The 23,700-nt window shown below is 43.1% G+C and overlaps 1 protein-coding gene across 4 annotated transcripts in view; it reads right to left on the bottom strand.

The window, feature by feature from the left end:
• The window catches only part of Rasgef1c (RasGEF domain family member 1C), an 81,912-nt gene extending 69,088 nt beyond the window's left edge, over positions 1-12,824 (bottom strand). For all 4 annotated transcript variants that reach the window (XM_048784613.1, XM_048784619.1, XM_048784630.1 and 1 more), the window contains exon 1: positions 12,668-12,824. The gene's annotated coding sequence lies outside the window, so the exon portion shown is untranslated. The remainder of the gene's footprint in view (positions 1-12,667) is intronic.
• Between the last annotated feature and the right edge of the window lie 10,876 nt (positions 12,825-23,700).

Genomic DNA, 23,700 nt, shown 5'->3' with positions numbered 1-23,700 from the left:
TATATATATATATATATTTTTTTTTTTTTTTTTTTCTTTCTTTCTTAGAGACAGGGTCTCACTGAGTTGTTTAGGGCCTCGCTAAGTTGTTGAGGCTGGCTTTGAACTTGCAGTCCTCTTGCCTTAGCCTCTTGTATGTCAATTAAAAATAAAACTTTTAAATGAAAAGGAAAAGAAAGAAGGTCCAGATCCCTCCTGCAAACCTGGTGCCGTCTTCCTTCCCTGTGCAGTAAGGTGACAATGGAGTAGTCCATGACTGGCTTCAGTCCATGACTGAGCCACCAGAGTCTCTCATGCTGGGGGCCTTGACACTTGCTCATCCCTCCTCTCCTTCTCCAGCCACATACATTTTGCCTGACTCCTGTTTGACCTTCAAGAACAGTTGGGCATCCCATCATTCTGAAAGCTCCCTTTGAGTTGACCTCAACTGCAGCCCTCACACACATGAACTCAGGGTCACTGTGCGCCCTGATAACTATGTGGCTTGATTAATTAGTGGTCTCCTAAGGGAAAACAGACCAACAAGAGGAGGATAGAGAGATGATGGTGGTGGGGGGAATGTCCTCTCAGTCTTTTATTACAGATTGAGAACCTGTATTCTGAAATCCCCAAATCCCTATGTGTGTAAATTGTATATAAAACATAAGTGAATTTCATGTTTAGACTTGGGTGCCATGCCCAAGATATTTTATTATGTACGATGTGCAAATATTCCAAAATCTGAAGAAATCAGAAATCAGAAACACTTCCTGCCTCAAGCATTTTGGACAAAGGCTGTACTTGTTGAAAAGGATTGTTATGCAATATTCGCTACATAAAAAGACCGGCAGCATATATGTCATGAAGCATGATAACAAATTAGATACCTGGAGCCCGTACAGCCAATTAAGCACTAGAATACCATTAATTATCTGTATCCTCCTCCTCCCTCCTCCCCCCTCCCTCAGCCCAATCCACATTGTCTGGAATCAATTTAAAATTTATTTTTAATAAATTAAAAGGTATAATTATATACCTTTTATATAATAGTGACCAATAAAAAGTGTATATATTCATGGTAAGTAACAAGACGTTTCAATAGAGGTATATATTGTGAAATGGCTAAATCAAACTAATCAAAATATTCATCATTTCACATACTTAATCATTGTTTTGTGGAACTTTAAAAACACTCATTTGCAAAACATTTTTATTTCAGAAATAGGTATCCCTAAACAACATGTTATATAGCTTGCTTGTTTTTATGTTTTATGAAAATGACATCATCCTGTGTACATTTTTCTTTTACTTTCATGATGTCCCTGAGATTCTGTGGTGTGATGGTCCATGATGTGAGTGTGTCACATTTCCTTTTCCATTTTCCTCCAATGGAATTTAGGTTGGTTCCAGTTTCTCCTACCAAGAGCAGAGTCCCAGAGCTCATGTACATAAAATTCTCTTAGGAACACCCCAGGGTGGAACTACTCTTTTATTTTTAAAAAATTTTAATTGATTTTTTAAAAAAAATAAATGACAGCAGAATGTATTACAATTCTTATTACACATATATGGCACAATTTTTCATAATCCCTGGTCATATATAAAGTATGATAACACCAATTTGTGTCTTCATACATGTACTTTAGATAATGATGTCCATCACATTCCACCATCATTGCTAACCCCTGCCCCCTCCCTTTCCCTCCCTCCCCTCTGCCCTATCTAGAGTTTGTCTATTCCTCCCATGCTCCCCCTCCGTACCCCACTATGAGTCAGCCTCCTTATATCAGAGAAAACATTCGGCATTTGGTTTTTTGTGATTGGCTAACTTCACTTAGCATTATCTTCTCCAATGCCATCCATTTACCTGCAAATGCCATGATTTTATTCTCTGTTTTTGCTGAATAAAATTCCATTGTGATATATGCCACTTTTTTTTAATCCATTCATCTACTGAAAGGCATCTAGGTTGGTTCCACAGTTTAGCTATTGTGAATTGTGGCTGTGTCCCTGTAGTATGCTGTTTTTAAGACCTTTGAGTATAGACCAAGAAGAGGGATAGCTGGGTCAAATAGTAGTTCCATTCCCAGTTTTCCAAGGAATCTCCATACTGCTTTCTACTTCAACAAATGGTGCTGGGGAAACTGGAAATCCATATGCAACAAAATGAAATTAAACCCCTATCTCTTACCATGCACAAAACTCAACTCCAAGTGGATCAAAGACCTAGGAATTAAACTAGAGACTCTGTGTCTAATAGAAGAAAAAGTAGGCCCTAATCTCCATCATGTGGATTAGGCCCCAACTTCCTTAGTAAGACTCCTATAGCACAAGAATTAAAACCAAGAATCAATAAATGGGATGGATTCAAACTAAAAAGTTTCTTCTCCGCAAAAGAAACAATCTGTGAGGTGAATTGAGAGCCAAATCTTGGGAGCAAATCTTTACCCCTCACACCTCAGATAGAGCACTAATCTCTAAGGTATATAAAGAACTCAAAAAGCTAAGCACCGAAAAAACAAATAACCCAATCAATAAATGGGCCAAGGACCTGAACAGACACTTCTCAGAAGGGGATATACAATCAGTCAACAAATATATGAAAAAATGTTCATCATCTCTAGCAAATAGAGAAATGCAAATCAAAACTACTCTAAGATTTCATCTCACTCCAGTCAGAATGGCAGCTATTATGAAGACAAACAACAATAACTGTTGGCGAGGATGCGGGGGAAAAGGTACACTCATATATTGCTGATGGGGAGCTGCTCTTTTACAGGATATGTGGCAAGTATTGACTTTACTAGATAATTCTAAAAGTGGTTTTGCAAACTGGTTGTACTATTTCATACTCCCACATAAAGATGACAAGGGTTTCTATCTCACATCTTCTCTCATGTTTGTTATTGCCAGACATATTAATTTCTACTAACTGAATGAGTGTTCCCTGGTATTTCTTCCTGGAATATTTGATAGAATCTACTGGAGAAGCCTCTCAGACATGAGACTTTCTGTCTGTGAAAGTTTTGTAATTATAAATTCTATTTATTTAATGGAAATAGTATTGTTTGGGTTTTCTATTTTTTCTTATATTAATTTGGTAAGTTGTATCTTTCAAAGTATTTGTTCATTTTATCTAAAGTATAAAATGTATTGGGACTTGAAAAAAATCCCTTACTCTCCTTTTCATGTGTGTGGAATGTGCAATGTTGTCTCCTTTTTCATTCGTGAAATTGGTCACTTGTGTTTCTTGCTCTCTCTCTTTGTATTAGTCAGTCTTGCAACAGTTCATCAACACTATTCACCTTTTCCAAAGGGGTTTTCCTCTATTGTTTGTTCTCTGTTTTGTTTATGTCCAGTCTCAGGAGATAATGTTCATAAAGAACTTGGCCCACCCTGCTTGGTAGATAAGTAATAATATTATGTATTACAAAGCAACATTTAACCACAAGTATTTTTGAGTAACATCAGGATGATGAGACCCAAACAGTTTGAGGCTTTCCAAGATCCAACATCAATCCCCAAAATAGAACCAGGTGTGTAGTCCCAAGGCTGAGGCAGGTGAGGCTCTTCTCAAACCTTCACTGGCAAGGCAGATCCCTCTCACTGGTGGAGTCCCTGTGGCCAGCCCTATATCCAATGTCCTGCTAACTCTCTTTGGTCCTTTCTAAGGTATTTTGTCACAGTGCCAGAGAGCTGGCTAACGACAAATAAACCAAGTAAATATTTACTCAGCAGGGGCATTATTTTACTAATTCCAAGAAGATGCACTACTTCTTGGCCTTTAGCATATCATTGTATGGAAAGCAGGAATTTGCCAGTTAGAATGGTCCTTGGTGCAGGATGCAAAGGCCTTTATCTGGTAATACTAGAGCCTGTGTTAACTTTATTCAAAAATAGTGAAACTGAGCACTCCCTACCCCGTACTCATGGGTCTCTCACAGATAAGTTGACAGGGCTCTTCCTGGCCAAGTTATGGGCTCAGTAGTTTGGGGCATCCTTGGCAGCTGAGTATTGGATACTAATGCCCTAAGGAAACCATGGAAGTCAATAGGACACTAGTATCTTTTTGCAGAACACGAAAGGGCTTCCTTCTGGAGGCTCTGGCCCCAGGGAACTCTTCTGGGCCGAGGAATGTCGGGTCCCTAGGTTATCATATCTGAAAGTGAGGGACACATGTTGGCTTCCCCAAGAAGGGAAGGAAATGAATGCACAGTGGATACCTGTTCTGTTCCAACCCTTGGCATTATTAGCCCCATTAGTGTCTTGGGAGTATAAGACTCAGCAGTGAGGAGGTGGTGTGTGCTAGTCCGTCCTTATGGCTATCACAAAATACTTGGACAGGATAATTTATATATAATAGAAGTTTATTTCCCATAGTTCTGGAGCCAGGAGGTCTAAGATCAAGATCAGCAGATTTGATGTCTGGTGAGGCCTCACCGTCTGTTCCATAGATGGTGTATTGTTGCTGCTTCCTCACAGGGAAGAAGGTGCAAACAGCTCCTTGTACCTCTTTTATAAAGTCACTAACCTTGTTCACGAGGGTTCTAATCTCATGAATTAATCATTTCCTAAAGGCTCTACCTCTTAATGCCATCATCTTGGTGATTGAGCTTCAGCTGTGAATTTGGGGGTACACATTCTGATCAGAGCAGTGACTTGGGTGCTTTCTACCACATTTAATTGCTTGTGGAATCCTTTAGGGTGACTTGCATGTTATGAACACGGCAGGTACCTTTGCTGAAAGGGAAACCCAGTGAGGCAGAGCTGGACCCACAGGGGCAGGTCCGCAGGTGGGGGAATAGGAGGCAGTCACCTGGGAGGATGCAGTGATAAGGAAGAGGACTGGGAAGGACACCACCAAAGTTGTGGGAAGGGAAACTGAGGCAGAATCCCAAGGTATCACAGAACATTCTTGTATAGCCTTTGGCCCAAGGCCCTCCCCAGTGGCTATTCAGGCGAAGGTATAACACTTCTCCTCTCCTTACTCACTTTCCACACTTGCTGATAGATATCACAAACCCCAGAGGGACACAAGCTAGGAGAAGGCACTGGTATCACACTCTGTAATCACACTCTGTAATTTTAAACAAGTATCACATTTGGTAATCTTAAAATGAGTTTGACCTGAAACAACTTTTATTGTTTTTCATAGAGTCTAACAGATCCAGATCATGTGAGAAAATTGATACAGAGCTTTCGAAACAGCTCATCAGGAAAGATGGGGAAAAAATGGAGGGATTACTGCAGATTAAAAGAATTTAAAAGATATGACACACCAACACAATGTTTGACCACTGATTAGATTCTTCATTTTAAAAATAAGGCCCAAAAGGACATTCAGGGGCAACTGAAAAAAGCTGAATATGAACTGTATAGGAGGAAAAAAATTGTAATTAATGTTTAATTTCTTGAGTATGATATCTGGGTTATTTTAATATGTTGCTGATGCTATGATCCCTGCAACTTACTTTTTTATGGTTTACCAAAATATGAGCAGTAAGATATTGAAAATGTTCCAATTGCAAAAAAACTGATGAATTTTGACAGAGTACACAGTACTTTATGAAGCTTTTGCAAGTAATAAGGTTAGTGACATTTCCAATTCCCCAGGGTAATAGCAGCCACCTAAGTCTAAATCTCTTCATGATAAAAGCCAATACAGATCGACCAAGAGATCTGTAATGTAACCACCCATACCCTCAACCCCTGCATGAAGAGGAGACAGGACATTTCACGCTTCCAACTGGTGTGAGTGAGGCAAGAAAACTCCAACCTTCAGAACTGGCTCCAGAGACCACACTGGTATTGGAGGAGGGAGTAGGCGCCATGTTGAAAACAGGAGAGGAGAGCTGGGTTCAAGAGCTAAGATGAAATGTCCCCTGAAGAAAGTCCTACATGGGGAAATATAGAGAACGAGCAAAGACCAGTGGTTCAGAGCACTTAGGAAATCAAAAGGGACAGAAAGTATATTTAGCTGAGGTGGCTGTCTTGGCACAGGGGACAGGCCTGTGGCTTAGAAGTAGAGTCTTTGGAGGCTTAGCAGTAAATTCACAGAAGATACAAGCAGAAATTTGAGGAAGCAAAAGTGACTTGTAAACTCAGAGGCATGGAATGGCTCCCACCTCCCAAAAGACTCCAAGTAAAGACCTCACCGAATCAAGAGGGAAGTCTCAAACTAGGAGGCCTAGTTTGGTCCCCAAATCCCCAACTCCTGCCTTCAGTCATCTGTTCAAGAATGATGTTTCTAAGTTAACAGACAATGACAGACAATATCCATACAAAGCCAACATAATCCCCAAAACCAATTTACAAAGGGAAAAATGTAACCCTAAACTCTGACTTGAATTGCCTTGTGCTACAGACTGAATGTTTGTGTTCCCTAAAATTCATATGTGGATACCTAATGGCCAATGTGATAATCTTTGGAGATGAGGCCTTTGAGAGGTGATTAGGTCTAAGAGGAAAGCCCTCACTAATGAAATTCATACCTTTATTTTAAAAAAGACCCCAGAGATCTCTTCCCTCATTGGAAGTGGAAGTAAGAATGTGGTCTATCAACCAAAAAGTGGGCCCTTACTGGATGGCTAATATTCTGGTGCCTTGATATTGTACACCCCAGTCTCCAGAACTGTGAGAAAAACATTCGTCATTTTAAAACACCACCTAGATATTATGGTATTTTGTTATGGTAACCTGAATAAGGCACTCCAAGAAAACAATCATACATATATACATATGGAAACTCCCAAATTATAAACTCATAACCTCAATAAAAATGGACAAAAAATAGGTAAACATGAAATTAGAGTTGTCTGGACTGGGCAAAGAAAATAAGGAAAAGTCAGAATCAGCCAGAAATTAACACTAAATTAGAAAATCTCTTAAGGAGAATAGATTTGACTAAGAATTTAATAATGGTCATTAAGGAAATGAATGAAATCAGCCATAAAACAAATAAACAAAATAGTGAAGAGACTCACAGAAGAAAGTGTTAGACAATGGAATATTACTTGGCATTAGAAGAGAATAAAATTATGGCACTTGCAGGTAAATGGAAGGAGTTGGAGAATATCGTGCTAAGGGAAGTAAGCCAATCCCCAAAAACCAAAGGCTGAATGTTCTCTCGATAAGTGGATGCTGATCCATAATGGAGGGGAGATGGGGGCAGGAAAGATGGTGGAATGAGAAGGACATTGTTACCCTAGGTACTTGTATGACTGCACATATGGTGAGACTCTACATCGTGTACAACTACAGAAATGAAAAGTTGTGCTGCAATTGTGTACAATATATCAAAATGCATTCTGCTGTTATATATACCTAATTAGAATAAATAAATAAATTTTTTTAAAAAGAGAAGAAAGTGTTAGATACAGAAGTGGGGGGGCGTGTGGGGAAAGATCTAAAATACGTATTATTGGAACCTCTGAAAAAGAAAAACAAAATAATATGGTATAAGTAACATTTAAAACTATGATCCAAGAAAACTTTATGGAAATAAAAGAAGCTTTGAATCTGCATATTCTCCCAAGTACCTGAGAAAATCCATCTTCAATGAGATCAATTTTAAAGACACTGCCTAATGGAAAAATTAGACTTTGAGAGTCAAGGAAAACAGAGAAAAAACAACAACAACAAAGTCCTTTGGAAATCCAGAAAAATGATCAAGTCAATTGCAAAGGAAAGAAAAGTGTGCTTATAACATACTTCTTGACAACAATGTGTAGGTCATACAACCCATAGCAAGATCTTAACAAATTTAAGGAAAGAAAGTGTGAGCCAAGGAAGGATTTTATAACCAGCTAATCTATCCTTAAAATATTAAGGGTAGAGGAAGAAAGGAATCAGGAAATATTATACTCATAAGCTCTTAAGGAACCTATCAAGTGCTAAACTTTGTCAAGCCAAGGAATGACTGGAGAAATTTTAACAAAAATAAGTATTAGCAATCAGAATCCAACCCTCTAGTGGTGGACGGTCTCATCAGCACCCACCTACGATGCCTGACTTTTGCTATTCATACTGTGGAGTATGGATGGAATCTTTGACTTTTCTCCAACCAATGGAATATGGCAAATGTGATGGGATAGCATGATTATGTGATATTGTTATTTTATGATAAGTTATGTTTTCTTGTGTTATAGTGTGACTGATTTGCTAATACATTTGCTCTAGAGTTTCTCTTTGCTGGTTGAATGAAGTAAGCAGCCACACTGGGGAAGCCCACCTGGCAAGGAACTGGAGGTGGTCCCTAGGAACTACCTCCAAAAGTTGAAAGTGACATCCAGCCAACCACCAGCAAAAATTTAAGCTCTCAGTCCTACACCCTCAAAGAACTAAATGCTGCCAACAAAAACAGTGAATAGAAAAGCAAATTCTTCCCTGGTTGGTGGGAACTTAGTCTCGACTAACACCAGCAGAAACCCTGCCGAGCCATGTGTAGACTCCCGAGCCATAGAAAGTGTGAGATAATAAACTTGTGCTGCTTCAAGCTACTGAGTTGATGATAACCTGTTCTGTAGCAACTGATAACTAATATAATCATACTGAAACAGAATAAATCATGCTCAAGTGGGTTTGGCTTCCAGAATGCAAGAATAGCTTAGTATTTTTACTATATTTTTCTTATTGTTTTCCTCACTTTAGTCCCAGACCTGATACAAGGAAATCCACTAATATTATTCACTATGTTAATAGCACTAAGGAGAGATGACATTATCATTTCTATATACGGCTTCCACAAATATTAAATATTTCCACTAAAATGGGAATCAGTGGATACTCTGTGATATGGCTTGAATGTGTCCCCCAAAGTCATGTATTGGAAACTTCATCCCCAATGTGACAGTGTTGAGGTACCGCCTAACAATAGATTAATGTCATTATTGTGGCCCTGGGTTAGTTGTATCTTGAGAGTGGGTTGTTATTAAAGGATATGACCCTTGATCTTGGACTTCACCATCTCTAGAAGCATAAGCCAAATAAACTATTGTTTATAAATTATTAAGACTTTAGTATTCTCTTAAAGGAGCAGAAAATGGACTAAGACACTCCCTTAATTTTAACTATCCATCCCTCCCTCTATCCATTTCTTCCCATTCTATAGTCATCTTTCTAAATGGGAAAAGTGCCAGTGGCCTTTTTCACTAAGGCCAAGAACAAGGTCCATCCAATTTCTAACATTGATTGAAAATATTGGCCAATCTAATTAGATAAAATAAAGCAATGAATGTATGAAAAGCAGTAAAGAAAAGCTATTTGAATTTGCAGGTGACAGAATACCTGAACTATCTAAGAATCAATGATAAAATTAACAACAAGTAAATTTAGTAAAGTGGGAAGACATAAAATTACACATATAGAAACAATATCCAGTTAGAAGACATAGCTTAAGAAACAGTTACAACAAACAAGACAAAATACTCATGAGTAAACTTAACAAGGAATGTGAAAGACCTATGAGAGGAAAGCCGTAAATCACTCCCCAAAGTAGCCTTGAACACGTATAAAGACATTTTCCTGTTTCTGGATGAGGTGACATAACCTCATGAAGATGTTCCTTTTCCTGAAACATAAACTTAATATGATTCCTTGCAAATACTAGCTACACAGTGGAACAGGTAGGAAATTCTTGAAATAATAAACAAATGTAAGAAACCAGCCCAATCAGGTATCAAAATACAACCAGACTATTGCAATAGTCTTGAATAAAGCCTTTCTTGTCTTTAAATACACACGTGTTTTGGAGTGCACCCATGCACACACACGTGTACACACACACACACACACACTGTAATGCTTTCACCAGCACACAAATAAACACACCTGTGAAACAGACTAGAAACACGCCCAGTGCTTTTGGATGTTTAGCATGTGATAAAGGTACATTTTTAATCACTAGAGAGAAGATGTACTTTTTAATAAATGGGAGTTGGAATAGAGGGACAGACATTTGGAAAAAGTTTAGATTAGGTCTGTACATTAAATGAAACATCAAACAAGTATTAGAAGACATGAATGAATTTCTTTATGTTGAACTGGGAAATGTTTTTCCAACTCTGATTCAAAATCTGGATCTAATAAATGGAAAGTGTGATTAAATCAACTACGCTTCATCCCCACTGGGCATAGGGAGATCGGAGGGTGGTAGTGATGCACCCTGGTGAATGCAGGGAGTGGGGCAGTGCTTGAACTCATGCTGCAGGTCCTTCCCGGACCCAGGCTTCCTTGTTGCTGTGGCCCAAGAGGGTGGATGGCACATCTCAGAGCCTATTGGATCCTCCTCACAAGTATCTATCTATCTCTGATCATAGGGCCCAGTCCCATCTCTGCCAGGTTGACTCCAGTAGGCTCCTCCCTCTCCTGCCTCCTGGAGACCTCTCCACAGCCATTAGGAACACCCTTTCAATAATCAACCTCCAAACCTTCTGAGGTCTGCCCACTGCACCTAGATGAAAATCCAAACTCCACCAGCTCCTCTCACTGGCTTTGTTTGGTTCAGCTCCTGCTGTCCACCACCTGTACTTGCCTCAGGGACCTTGAATCTGCTGTTCCCTTAGACTTTTTCCATGAGATCCATCCTTTCATTCACAGCATGGTCAGAGGTCACCGCTCAGGGACATCTTCCCTGAACAGGCTAAGTAGCTGCCCCCATTTGCCTCATTTTATTGTTTTTCTTCCTAGCACTTATTCTCTGACATTGACCTCGAATTTCCCTTTATTTTTTTTTTTCTTTTGGTTCTGGGAATTGAACCTAAGGGCTATCTACCACTGAGCTACATCCCCAGCAACTTTTAGAAATTTGTAGGTATACTTGAAAATTTTTAGGTATACTTGACAGTAATTACGTTTTGACATATTATACATACATGGAGTATAACTTAATCTAATTAGGATCTGATTCTTGCGGTGGTACATGGTGTGGAGTTACACTGGTCATGTATTCATATATGAACATAGGAATTCATTCTGTCTTTCCTATTCCTATCCTCACTCCCTACCCTTCATTCCCCTTTGTTTAATCCAAAGAGCTTTCATTCTTCCATTGTGTGTTAGTATCCACCTATCTGAGAGAACATTCAGCCTTTGGTTTTGGGGAGATTAGCTTATTTCATTTAGCATGATAGTCTCCAGTTCCATCCATGTATCAGCAAATGCCATAATTTCATTCTTCTTTATGGCTGAGTAATATTCCATTATATATATTTTATATATATATATATAACATTTTCTTTATCCATTCATCTGTTGAAGGACACCTAGGTTGGTTGCATAGCTTAGCTATTGTGAATAGAGCTGCTATAAACATTGATGTGGCTGTATCACTGTAGTATGTTCCCAACCCTTTGTATTGTTTGAGACAGGGTCTCGCTAAATTGTGGAGGCTGACCTTTAACTTGCAATCCTGCCATCTGAGCTTCCCAAGTAGCTGGGATTACAGGTATGTACTATCACACCTGGTGGGATTCTCCTTTGATAACTGTAATTGGATGGCCTCCTCCCTCCTACACCAGCTGGAGAGAGCACTTACTGGGGCAGAAAGTAGGCATCACACAGTAGGTGCTCAATGAATACTCTAGGCACAGGTCGGTAGGCACAGTGGCCAAAATGTATAGGTTGGACCCTCACCTTTGCCACTTCATGGCCCTGAGACTGAACAAATCTTGTCAACTCTCTAAGCCTCAGTATGTCAGCTATAAAATGGAAATACAGCATCTATCTGACAGGTAGACCTTTCCAAGAACCCTCTCTGTCTCTCAGCAGAACACCTGCCTCATAGTCCCAGGAAGCAGTAGGTAGGAGCTGGTGGGGAGCCTCACCGCCTCCGCCCCAGGTTGGTCTTTTCCATGCTGAGCATGAAGCCCTTCTTATCCCAATCTAAACAGAAGACACGAAGTGGTCACTTGATCGTGCACGCTCTCACAGCGAGGGGGGCACACCCAGAGCCCCCAAGCAGCTCCCACCGTCCTGCAGGCCCTTTGATGGTAGTTACTGATACATTTTTCCAATCCGATTCCAGCTTCTGTGACAACACCCTCTTCCTCCAAGGATCAGGCCCCTTTCCCTTCTTCACAAGCACCCTACAAGTAAGCTGTGCCGCCCCATTTCATAGGTGGGGAAACTGAGGTCCAGTGTGGGGTGAAGACTGGCTTTTCCTGCCACCCGAGTGGCTGAAGGAAGCTCGTTCTTCACGCAGAGTGGAGCGGCGGGGGACTCACGGCAGAAACCGGTCTCTCTCAACGGGCTAGGGGGTGTGCCCTTCCCTGGTCCCCTCCGCTGTTCCTCCTTGTATCTCCAGTCCCAGCGACCCGGCCCCTGCTGACCCCGCCACGCGCACTCCTGCCCCTCCGGGCACACTCCCACGCAGCTCGCAGCCCCCTCCACGGTCCACCCCTCGCCGCGCGGGCCTTACACTCCAGCGCGCCGCGGTTCCGGGCCCCGCCAGCCCGCCGGCCACGCGCACTGTCACCCGTGCGCGCACCTGTGCCCTGGGTCAGACCAGAGCGTCCCCGCCAGCTGCTTGGATGCCAGCCATCCACGCCCGGATCGCCGCCCCTCACCTAAGCATCCCGACCTCTCCCGCACCCCGCGCCCCACCGCCGCTTGCAGCCCCTCCCATGCGCCCGCAAACCTCGCGCCCTTGTCCGCAGCACCAGGTGTCCCGCCTGGCCGCGCCACCACTCACCGGCTCCCGGCACGCCTGAAGCCCGGGCCCGGCCCACGGGCAGCGCCCGCCGCGCCCGCTGAGAGCCGCGGCGCCGCAGACCCGGGGCGCTGCCCGTTGCCCGCAGCCCGTTCAGATCCCGGTGCAGCCCGCCCGTGCGCCTGGCGGTCGGCCCCGAAGGAGCGCTGCTCGGCGCCCCCTCGCGGCCACAAGGGGGAGCGCCGAGCGGGAGGGGCGCGGGGTGGAGCCCTGAGAGTCCCCGCAGAGCTACTGTATTCCCGCTGCCTTGCAAGCGGCCTCGTGGGTACCCTAGGTGGCTGTGTCCACCAGGCCTCTCCTCTGCTCCCGGGTCTCAGGGTCAAGGCCAGACGTCCAATCCTGCTTTCAGGACCCTCCGCTGCGGCTCGTTTCCCACCCCTGTTGCCAGGTCACACAAGTCAGAACTGCCCTGATGAGCATTGTTCCTGGAGGACTCAGCGCTTGAACTCCCCTCCCCACCGCCTCCTCTTCACTGGGCCAACAGCTCGCGTTCTGAAACCCAGTTCACCCTTTTTCTTCAAGACTGTCCACTCTTCTGGGCTTTCCTTCTCTGATGACCATCGAACTGGGTTGTCTGTGTACCTGAGTCCTGTGGGCACTGGGTGGGCATTGAAGGGTGGAGGTACTACACACAACCACCTCTCTTCTTGGTGAGGAAGATCCCAGGGGATCAGCCCACAGGAAGAGGGAGTGCTGCTCTGAAGACACTGGGGTGCAAGGAGGATAATAAAGATGTGTTATCTCACTTTCAGGACCAATGTAGGTTGAGTGGGTCGGGAAGGCCCTGGGGCAGAGGCAAGGCCAGAGGCTGATCACAGTGAGGGAGATGTCTGAGACCAATGTCAAGGGCCACGTGGGGGAAGGGGAGAAAGGAACAGAGGCAGGCACATTGCATGTGTCTGGTGTGGGTGGCTTTTAGCAGATAGACACAGCTTGGGGAATAAGCATTGGATCTAGTCCTCAGGCTAGTGTTCCACAGAGCCCCTGAATCTTCTCTAATAGTTACCCTGAAACCTAGCCCTAAGATCAGTCCTGGTGCATCTCCTGGGAAGTATGTGGGTTTCTGTTGTAGACTTCTCTTTCCCTAGAAAAAGGGAAAGAGAAGTCTACAACAGAATTCAGTGAGCTGACCTATTCAGCTGTGATATCATGGGGCCAGAGTAGTTCTGTGGGGTCCCCCTCACCCAGTGCAAATGAAGGGAGCAGGGGCCAGTCTCTCCTTATGCTACCCTTCTCTGTGAGCAAAACCTTGGACATCCCCAAAACATCTTTCTTCAGGTCAATGACTGGGGCCACCATGCATGGTTGTCATGCTGAGAGTGGGGTTGGGGATACTTATAGCAGGGCAGTGTCTGGAAGAGCAGCTGAAATATAAGAATGGACTTTCCTGTGTTCATAGCTCAATGTCCCACATGACTGATAGAGGTAGGGCCATGGTGTGTGACAAGAGGGAGGAAGCCAGTGCCCCTTAAGGTCTCTTAAGACCTCTCTCTCCCTGCCAGGTCAGGTCTCTACTGAGGATGTAGCAAGGCAGCTTTTTGAGCCTCAAGATCAACATAGAGTCCCGTTCTTGGTGATCTCCAGTTTTGGAGGACACTAGCTGCAGGTGCTATGGCCAATCATTGAGAGACATTTGTTCCCCCACCATGTCCACCCAAGAGCACATGAACAGGTAGGGCGCCTTGGATGGTCCATCCACTGCCTTGTCTGAGCCTCCCTTCTCATTGCAGACCATACCCAAGGGCTCATCGTTGGAGTGTGGGGTGGGCATTGGAACAGAGGGTGAGCCACCCAGACATCTGTGAGCTCAGCCTAACCCCCCACAACCCTGAGGCATCCTTCCTGTGGGTATTTACCTAGGGCCTATGTGTGCTGAAGGGCTGGGGATATAGCAGGGAGTGAGTAGGACTGAGTTTCTGCCCCCTCAGAGCTCCAAGTTAGAGAGAGGAGATTGAAGATTAAGGAGCCTCAGGAGGGGTTTCCCATGCCTGATATTTAGACTCTGCTGCGTGCTGCCCCCCAGTACCCAGTAAAAATTCTTCTGAGCCTAAATCTATGCTCCAGGACAGGTGGGGCTTTTCATGCTAGTGAGCCAACAATGAAAGGACTCACTTTTTCCACAGGGGTAATCAGCTATGCCCACTGGGGGAGACAGGGCTGCCATCCATACAAACAAAAAAATAAAGACAATTACAGAGCGCTGAGTACCATAAAGTAACCAATATAGGGAGGTGATAGAGTGTGGATGGGGCTACTGTAGACAGGCCTTTCTGGGATATGGCATTAGACTGAAACTTGAAAGATGAGGAGCCTGGGGAGGTGTGTTCTGGGCAGAGGGGAGATCAAGGGTAAAGGCCCTATGAGCAGTCAACATCTATGAGGGCAAGTGAGTGATGAAGGAGGCTGAAAAGTTCTGGGAACTAAGGAGGAAGGGGTCAGGACCAGGTAATTCCTCCAGGATAGGAGGAAGAGATGGATTCTGTCCCTTGGGTATGGCAATAAGGGCAGGTTTAGCCCCAATTCTGCCAGGAAGGTGCTGGTACTGTCTCCAGCAATACTAGTCCTGGTTTCCATGAAGGCTTTCCTAGCATCCCTCTGGAACCCCTGCCTTGGTTGCCCAGATGACATCTCCACATGCATGCGACTCTGGGCCACCCAGGTTTGCTCCACCACCTGCACAATGGGTTGGTGGGGCTTGAGTCTTTATCCACTAAGAGTGGATGTGAGGGAGAAGCAGCAGGCAGAAGCCTGTGGAGGTGGCGGTGGCAGGGAACAGCTGAGTATCTATACCAGGCAGGAGCAAGAGATGGGGTCAGACCCAAGTGAGGGCTATTTCTGGGGAAGAAGCTGCAGGGCTGGGTAATGGGAAGACAAGGAGAATGTGTGAGGAGTGGCAAAAGCTGCTAGGGTATGACCAGGGGGAATGGAGACATTTTTCCCAAGGAGGGGGAGGAGCCCCTTCACAGAAGACAGGGACTGCTGAGATTTCTGCCACAAGGAATTTAGGACACACCTGGAGGTATCTGGACTTGTGGGTGCAGTAGGGGGGTGAGACCTTGGGAGTGAAGGAAGAAACCCTTGAGGTTTCAATAGCTGCAGACGCCCAGTGCCTTGAGCCTGCATGGCTTCCACATCACGTCTGCCCCCAACTCTTGGCACAGCCACAGCAGGTGACTCAGGAAGGAGTCTGACAGCAAGCAAGACTGCCGAGCAGGATTACCAATAAAATCTGAGAACAATGAGGACAGAATTTTGGGCTCTGGCCAATGCATTTTATTAGTGTAACCCAGTGTCCATTCTTGGGTCTGGTGAAAGCTCTCCAAAGTTACTACAAGGGCAAAACTCCAGGAGGAAGTTATCGTATAGTCAGCTACTGGGGTGTATGGGTGTCACATTCTACTATTGCTTATAGACCAGGGTCCTGCCTATCCAAAGAGTCTGTGTGGGTATCAGGGAGGAGTGAGAGAGTATTGTGTATGCATGCGCATATGTGTGCACATGGTATGTGTATGCAGAGTGTGCATGTGTGTGTGAGTGGGCACGTGTGATGGCATTCCAGGCATGTGCATGGTACATGTTCATACGTACATATGTGTGTGATATATGAGAACAAATAGTGGTGTGTGTGTGCGTGTGTGCGTGTGTGTGTGTGTGTGTGTGGTGGATGTGTGGTGTGTGCGGTGAGCATGTGTGTGGGGTGAGTGTGCACAGAACCATGCTCCTGGCTGTGCTGAACATGAAGGCTTGTGAGACTACAAGGCAGGGTGAAAAACTTGCCTGCTAAAATCCACCACTTAAAGACTCATATTTACTCAGGACTTTGATTAAGTTCCCAAGGTCATGATCCCTCCTTGAGCCCCTAGAGCTCCAGGCAGCACTTCTGCCAGCCTGTGGCATACCTGGGATTGACCTGCAGTGTTGGAGTACCCAGGTACTATGTCCTTATCAGGCTATGGCTATTGAACTTGCCCATCTATAGCTTATTTATGGGACATGGAAATACAGAGGGGCCCATGCCCTCTCTGAGTTTCAGACATGATCCCCCTGCCCTATCACATGGCAGCAGCCCTGTCTACCCCAGTGGGCAGGGTCGATCACCCCTGCCAGTAAAGTGGCTCCTTTCATTATTGGTTTCCTGGCATTAAAGCAATATTGAGTTGTCATTTCTGTCTGTGGTAGGCAGAATAATGCCCCAAGTGTCCTGGAGCATTAGATTAAGGCTCAGAGGAAGTTTTACCCGGTTCTGGGAGGCATCATGCAGCACAGTCTAATTCTGTAGGCATGGGAAACACCTCCTCAGGGTCTTTGGTCTCCAAAGCTTGGGGGAAAGTTGCCACATGATCAGGTATCAGGTTCTGGTGGGGAACAGAAAATGTAAACCTCTTTTCCCCTCCTGAGTCCTCCCAGGCATCTGCCACACTCAAGGTGTCATTTATCCAAGAGAGTCAAATGTCAGTGCACATAGGAATCAACTGGAACATGTAAAGAAAAGAAAGCACCCTAAGATCCCCCTTGAGACCCAGGTTGGGGGGTCGGGATGGCCCTGCACTGTATATTTGTAACAGGTGATTCAGGTGATGCTGATGCCACAGGAAGATGGAGCAAATTTTGAGAAATGCTGATTTAAAGCAATATCGAGTTGACATCTCTGTCTGTGGTAGGCAGAATAATGACCCCTAAAGTTGTCCACATCCTAGTTCCCAGAACCTGTGACTAAGTTACCTTCCATGGCTTTGCATGTATGAGAAGATTATTTTAGATTATCCAGGCAAATCCAGGGTAATCACATGGATCCTTAAAAATGGAGGTTGAGGAAAGAGGATGACAAGTTCAAAGCCAACCTCTGCAACTTAGGGAGACCCTGTCTCAAAATAAAATATAAAAAAGGGCTGCGCATGTAACTCAGTAGTGTGCAGGAGGCCCTTCCAGGACCAGGAAGAAAAAAATCAGAAAGGGGAGGCAGAAGAAGAGAACCAGAGAAAGATATAACAATGGAAGCCGGGTTAGAGAAATGCTGAGCTTCTAGCTTTGAAAATGGAGGAAGAGGCCATGTACTGAGAAGTGTGGGTGGCCTCTAGAAATGGGAAAAGGCAAAAAAATCTGATCTCCCCTACAGCCTTCAGAAAGAGCCACCCTGTCTGACACCTTGTTTTAAGCCCAGTGAAACCCATGTTGGACTTTTGACCTGCAGAGCTATAGGTTGATACAATTGTGTTGTTTTGAGACACCATGTCTGTGGTAACATGCACAGAAGCAAAAGGGAACTAGTATGCATTTCACAAGAGGGACTCAAAGAGGACACTTGACTTGGGTACATGACCCAGCAGAGATAGAGCCCACAGTCTGCCCCACTAATGCCCAAACCCTCCGTGTTTCTCATTGGCTGGGCAGAATGGATGAAGTAATCCTGACTTTTTCTGGGAGTTTGTTTACAAAACAGATACCCAAGACCCCCGAGAGACCTTTGAATCAGAGGGTTTGGAGCCCAGGAAATCAAATCTTTTGGCACATATTTTGAGTAGTTCTGAGACAGTCAAGTTTGGGATCCAGTGCCTCAGCCATTTCTTTCCTATTCATTACAGCCACACATATCCCTCCTTCCAGAGAGCCTAGAGATAACCAAAATGTAGTGAGGACTGTATAGGAGTAATATCACCCACATTCTATTGTGAAAAGACTGGGATGCCCAATCCAATGGGTGAATCAGGCACCTGCTGTGGATTCAGGTGGATGAGGTTCAACCTGGTACCAGAGTGTGTTCCCTGGAAACAGATCCTTAAAGAAGTGAGAGCTCAAATCCATCTCATGATGGATTAGTCAAATGTAGAACTTCCCTGTCCACCCTTATCCCCTGACTCCCCACTTTGACCCTGGTGGGATTAAAAAAACCCCAAACAAACAAAGCCTACTTACAGCCACCACCAATGACAAACAAACAAACTTGAGCTAATTTATTGACATAAATTAATTATGTCAATCCAAGCTACCATACCAAAAGAAAAGGAGGGATAGATGCAAAATATCAGGAAGGAGAGGAATATCTTATGCTCCCTTCTCTGCCTTCCAATCTCCTGAATACCCCAGGAAGGTATGGTAAAGTTTAACTGAATTTGGCAAGTTTGAATGACCTGGCACTGGCTATTTTTTTTAAATGAACTGAGTGGGTTTTTTTCCTTATTAGTGACCAGAGAAGTTATGAAATTTGTCAATGTTTTCAATCTGTGCTCCCTACATAAACTATGATGGGCCAGAGGACAAAAATAAAGCTGCATACTAATTATGTCACATAAGCCCTGCTTTTTAGCATACTGGCTATATTTGATTTTATGTCCAAACAAATCTAGATAAGAGTATAATACAAGTAGTTGAAGGCAACACTGGGATTCAGTGCAACTTTCTTTACAGGTAGGCAGATGTCCACATAAGGGTTCTATAGGTTAGGAAATTTAAATATGGAGTTAACTTTAGTTTTAAGAAAATGCATACTGGAAAATTTAGGGGTGAAGTTTTATGATGTCAATACATTACTTAATTCATAAATTAATTATGTCAATCCAAGCTACCATACCAAAATAACAGGTTTGATGGTTTAAACAACAGAAATTAATTTTCCTCCAGTTCTGGAGGCTGGAAACATGAGATGGGGGTACTGGCATGCTCCAGCTCTGGGCCCTCTCCCTGGCTTGCAGGGGGGTTGCTTTCTTACTGTGTATGCATATGGAGAGACCTATCTCTTTCTCTTCCATTTCTTAGAAAGTTACCCACCCTATTGGTTAGGGACACTAACTTTATGACCTCATTTAATCTTACCTCCTAAAAGCCTTGTCTCCAAATACTGACGCACTGGGGGTTAGGATTTCAACTCATGAATTTTGAGAAGGTATAATTCAGTGTCTCATAGCAGGAAGGGTACACACACACACACACACACACACAGTTAAATCAAGGAAATCAGGGTACAGAATGTTTATTACTTTCTTTTGTATGAGGGAACATTGGCATGATAAAAAAACAAAAGGGGCTTTTGCTTCTGGTTAGTAGGTTGTGGCAGAGCAATGTTTTTCTTCTGACAACCAGAAGAAGTTAGATATACTTTTAAAAAAATCATATTTTCAAGGGCACCAGAAAGTTGCGAAAGCACAATTTCAGACGGGAGAGAACTCTTCTGAACTTAGCCCACTGAAGGACAGTTTTATTTTGCTTGCACACTGGCTATTTCTGGGTATGTCCTGGGGATACAGGGTTTAGAAAAGGTAGAGGGCTACTGCTGAGAGAAAATGAGTGAGCAAAGCTGTTAGTAATTACACAAGATTGGAAATAAGAGACTAACTTATTTCTCTCTGGAGCACTTCCTGAATTTTGAAGCTGTGGGTGGGGCTTGATAGGGCTGAACTTCTTGGATATTCTGAGACCAGAGTTAAATCCTCTAATTTCACAGTGCTGAGACAAAACACACTGGAGAAGGGGATCTGAAAACAAAATAGGCAACAGGTGAAATCATAGAAAGGCAGTGAATTGATCCCGAGGGGCCAAGTGTTTTCACCTGAACAAAAGTCAGAGCATCAATGTCATGTCCTCAGGAAGCCAATACCACACAGACGGGAGATCATCAGAGACTTTGGTGTTTTCTCGGGGCCAGAGTGACAAAGATGAAGGCTACAGGTAGGCAGATGTCCACATAAGACCTGTCACCCCTAAGAGACATTTTACCAAATTTTGAAGGTGTGTGGGTGAAAGGTGAACAGCTCTGAGGGGCGAAGCTTTATTTCCTTCAGTCCCAGGAATCCAGAAGTTTCTGGAAAGGGGAGGCTCAGACTTTTCCAGTTTGGCACCCAGTCTGAACCCAGCTCAGTGCCCATTGGTTTGAGGTAGTAAGCTCCCTGAATATGTCAAAGAGAAGAAAGAGGGACCCTTCTGGTGAGAGCCTCTTGAAGCCTCTATTTTCTTAAAAAAATCACAATGTTCAACATACTATAAAAATATACAAAAGTCCTTTGGGTATAGACTGAGGAATCAAAGGCCAAATGTTGTCTCTGATATGTGGATGCTGATCCATACTGGAGGTAGGGCAAGGGGAGAATGGAGGAACTTTGGATTGGGCAGAGGGAATGAGGGGAGGGGAGAGGATATGGGAGTGGAAAAGATGGTAGAATGAGATGAACATTATTACCCTATGTACGTGTATGATTGCATGAATGGTGTGACTCTGCATCCTGTACAACCAGAGAAATGAAAAATTGTGCTCCATTTGTGTACAATGAGTCAAAATGCATTCTGCTGTCATGTATAACTAATTAGAACCAATGATAAAAAATATTGATATATTTGGCAAAATATATCAATAATTGTGGTTAAAAATATATAAAGATAAAAGGTCATGTTACAATAAACATAGACCCACAAGTGATCCAGGTATGGAATGATCAAAAAGGCCTTCAAAATAACCATGAAAATAAAACTATTTTTTTTTTAAAGATAGAGTGAGAGAGGGAGGGAGAGAGAGAGAGAGAGAATTTTTAATATTTATTTTTTAGTTCTCGGCGGACACAACATCTTTGTTTGTATGTGGTGCTGAGGATCGAACCCGGGCCGCACGCATGCCAGGCGAGCGCGCTACCGCTTGAGCCACATCCCCAGCCCCAAAAATAAAACTATTGTTCAAGAAAATAGAGGAGGGCTGGGATTATGGCTCAGTGGCACAGTGCATGAGGCACTGGGTTCAATCCTCAGCACCACATAAAAATAAAATAAAGATTGTGCTCACTTAAAACTAAAAAATAATAATAAAAAAAGAAAATAGAGGAAAAGAGACAAAATTGGTAAAAGGTTAGGGAAGTTCAACAGAATTGGAGTCTGTGAAAAAGAATGAGTAAAAGACTTGAGCAAGAACTTCACAAAAGAAGATATTTGTATGTCAATAAAACATGAAAAAGTGCTTAACTTGAATAGTCATTATGTTGTAAGGTTTGCATCACTGTGAAAAAATACCTGAGATAACCATCTTATAATGAGGAAAAATTTATTTTGGCTCATGGTTTTAGTACATGGTTTCTTGGCACATCATAGTGGGGAACACATGGTGCTGGAAACACTGCTCACCTCATGGAGCAGAAAGCAGAAAGAGACAGGAAGGAGCTGGGGTCCCAATATCCGTTCCAAGGGCATGCCCCAGGGACCTAACTTCCTTCCACCAGACTCCATCTACTAAAGGTACTATATCTCCCAATAGTGCCATGGGTTGGTAACCAAGCCCTTAACACATGAGACTTAGGGAGACATTGCCGATCCAGTCATTATATTATATCAAGACCACTATGCACCCACCAAAATGTGTGAATAAAAAATAAGATAGGTTATTTTATTAGTTATCCTACAGTGAGAATGAAGACATCAAAGGTCATAGAGGATATATACAACCTAAACTGTCATCTACCACTATTGGGAATAAAAATGGAAACAATGATTTTGGAAATTATTGGGCAATATCTACTTCTGGCAAGTTGAATAAGGACCTTTTTAAGATGTCCACATACCAATACCTAGAACCTGTGAATATTTTTATTACTTGGCCAAGAGGACTACAAAGATGTAAGGTTATAGGCCCTAAAATTGGGAGATTAGTCTGGATTGTCTTCATGGGCCCAGCCTAATCACATGAGAACTTTCTCTGGTTGAAGAAATGAGGCAGCAGAAGAGAAGTCAGAGAGACTCTAAGCATGAGAAGGAATTAATACTGTTGCTAGTTCTGAGATATAGGGACTACATGTAAAGACTGGAAAGAGTAAGGGTGGCCTGCCTTAACTAACAGCCAGAAAAGACATAAAGACCCCCATCCTACAATAGCAAGGGACTGAATTTGACCAACCAGGAAGAACTTAGAAGAAAGCAGATTTTTTCCCAGAGCCTCTCCATAAAATCCCAGCTAGTTGAACCTTTGTCTCATGAGAACTGGAACACAGAAACTATTTGAGCCAACCTGGACTTTTGGGCCATAGAACTGTGAGATGATAAATCCCTGTTGTTTTAGCCACTACATTTGTTGTAATTTGTTAGAGTAGCCACAGAAAAGTAATACACTACTAAAGCTGAATATATCCCTTGGCTCAGCAATTCTACTCCCACCAGAAAAGTACCCAGACATGCATGAAAATGCTTATAGTAGCACAATTTTACTGGAAACTACCCAAATACCTATCAGTAGTAGAAAGGATAAGTAAACTATGGTATCCTATACAGCAATGAGAGGAAATGAATTAACAACTCTGTTTAATAACTGCAAGGATTTGCAGACATAAGAATATATACTTCTTCATCCCAATAACTGAAGCATAAAACAGGCGAAATTGATCAATGTAATTGGAGCTCAGAGAATGGTTATCCTTGGGGATTTGTTACTGGAAAGGGCATAAAGAGGTTTGGGGGTGAATGTAATGCTTAATTTTTGGAACTGAATGGTTTGTAAAAATTCACTGAACCATCTATTTGAAGTCAATCTAGTTTTTTTATATGCATATTACTTCAGAGAAAAGTTTAAAATAGCTTCCCTCCATTCATAGCAGGCATTTGACACATGTAGTTTGTAATCAGTTGAAACTAGTGTGTAATTCTTACCAAGTGCATCTCTAAATATTTTTTTCTTTTTGAGATTCTGGGGATCATATCCATGGCCTTGTACATGCTAGGCAAGCTATCTACTTTTGAATTATGCCCCCAGTCCCCTAAATGTTTCTTTTGACTTGGAAAGGGATCTTTGTCCATGAAAGAGATTGGTGATCAATCTCACCATGTGTACAATGGCTTGGTTCTACTCATGAACATAAAACTGCAAATAAACTTATGAAAATTAAAGTAAAAAAAATGAAAGTCTGTTAAGAGAAACTCTTAAGAAAACCAAAAAGGTATGTACAAGATGGGAAGTGGAATCCCAGGACTCCACTTGCCTTGAGAGTGGTACATTTATTAGGTCAACAGGGTTTATTGGCCTTCCATTTTTTAGAATCCACTAGTAGAAAAAG

Source organism: Marmota marmota, unplaced genomic scaffold (assembly GCF_001458135.2).
Source record: "Marmota marmota marmota unplaced genomic scaffold, marMar, whole genome shotgun sequence".
Classification (NCBI taxonomy): domain Eukaryota; kingdom Metazoa; phylum Chordata; class Mammalia; order Rodentia; family Sciuridae; genus Marmota; species Marmota marmota.
Note: the sequence above shows the minus strand (reverse complement) of the source record. Positions and strands in the feature narration are given on the sequence as shown.